Genomic DNA, 1,922 nt, shown 5'->3' on the forward strand with positions numbered 1-1,922 from the left:
AATAGCACATGTAGACTCTCAAATCACTAAACATGGTGGTGGTTCTAATTAAGACATACTTATCAATTTGTAAAGTTGACAAATATTAAAAGTAATTAAATAGTTGATAATAATAACTAGTGATGCTGAATGTTCTGCCAAAATTCTTATAAGTAATATAGATGATATGCATGTATTCATGTAAATGTCTTCCAAATACGTAATATTTTCTTCTCTCTGAAAGCACGATATATTTTGTCAAAAGGTGACCCAGTGCAGTGTACACACAGTCACACCATGCTCCCATTCCCATCATTTAAGGACTTGGAGAGTGCTAGTGGTAAACAGCTTACCTCTGTAAATGAAGAGACTAATTCTAGAACTAGAACCCAAAACCAATTAACCATAAGGTTACAAGGCAGCAGTCTTATAGTTGCAACAAGGCTTACTGTCATGATACCTTATTACAATATAACCAACTCAAGTTGTAATGCAACCCATTAGTATAAAATCCATCTCTAAAAATAGCATCTAAGCACATATTTGCTTATAGGTGGATTAAAAAAGTTCAACTCATCCTCCTCCATCCTGAACCAGTATGGGCAGTATAAATAAAGGTTTAAAATTTAAATGAAGTTCTATAACATGCAGGTATGTTGAGCGTTGAACTACTGGGGTTAATCTAAATGGTGATAACTACCTTGCTAGTATCATCACCATTGTCATTTGTGTAAGGTTGAAGCTACATTGTCACTGAATTTCACCCTGCTATGATTTTGACCAGTAAATACCTGAAATACAAAAGAAAGGGGGAAAAAAAAAAAAACACCATGTTAACTATTATACGTAAGCAATAGTTACATAAGCACTATTTCTTTATTTTTATTTTCTTTGGATATACATAAGCACTATTTCTGTTATAGATATAACAACAACTGCACACAAATGACAGCAAAAATATCAACATAAAAATAGTCAAAATCATGTAAAAGTGGAATTATTTGCAATATGGCATATACAAAAAAAAAATGCATTTGCATAGTATTCAAAAAACAAAGTCATAGACAGAAGAAAGTAAGAAAACTTGTCTCTCTACAAAGAAAATTTGATATCCTTTTTATAAAACATTAAAATGTTGTCACCATTCTCTGTTTGGTTCCTGTTTGGTTCCCAAAAGCATAGCTGAGACACAATCCAACCAAGGGAGAACTTGAAATTCAACATTCTTAAGTGAATAGTAAACTAAACTGAAAGCTTTACACTAAAAAAGAAAAAACTGAAAGAAGCTGTGACTTACCAAAGAACTTGCTCCCTACCTTTTGATCGACACTAATAGAATTTTATTTATCACTCTTCCTATGATGCTTGAAGGTCAAAACACTAAATCCTAGAACATTTTTTCCTCTTTCAGATTTTACGACATATATGTTTCAGTTTCACTCACTCTTCGTTTTCAAATAACCTGGTCTTTCCAAACTGGACCCCTTGGATCTGTTCGCCTTGTTTTCTTTATTATATTACTTTTCACATTTCCACTATTTTATTTTTTCAAGACACCGTCATATAATTTTTTAAAATTATTTTTGTTAAAACACTTTTTCTCCTGTTAACATAAAGTAATTTCCAAATTCGCGATTCAGAAACATGCCACACGCACCTCTTTCTGAACATGAACTAAACATTTGAAACACTATTTGTATATTCAGAAATTAAAATTCCAAAAAATTAGTATTTATAATTATGTTTCTCTCAAACTAAATAAATAGACTTTCAGAATTTAATTATTAAAATGTGTAATAAATCAATTTCTACAATTATAAATTATACAATAGTGTACTGCTATTGTATAGGCGTGCGGCAGTCAGTGTAGAGTGTAGAATCAGTCTGCAGCGGCCCAATTGTAGAGACATTGAAAAGTGTGCGTGCAAAAAGTAAGTGCCGTG

At 31.7% G+C, this 1,922-nt stretch overlaps 1 long non-coding RNA gene across 1 annotated transcript; it reads right to left on the reverse strand.

The window, feature by feature from the left end:
* Window positions 1-353: 353 nt before the first annotated feature.
* On the reverse strand, window positions 354-1,473 carry LOC106796815 (uncharacterized). Its single transcript, XR_001386021.3, has 2 exons — window positions 1,277-1,473; window positions 354-770 (listed from the first exon to the last, which is right to left on the reverse strand). It is a non-coding gene; the product is annotated as an uncharacterized lncRNA (long non-coding RNA).
* Window positions 1,474-1,922: the final 449 nt, after the last annotated feature.

Source organism: Glycine max, chromosome 18 (genome assembly GCF_000004515.6).
Source record: "Glycine max cultivar Williams 82 chromosome 18, Glycine_max_v4.0, whole genome shotgun sequence".
In the NCBI taxonomy this organism is placed as follows: domain Eukaryota; kingdom Viridiplantae; phylum Streptophyta; class Magnoliopsida; order Fabales; family Fabaceae; genus Glycine; species Glycine max.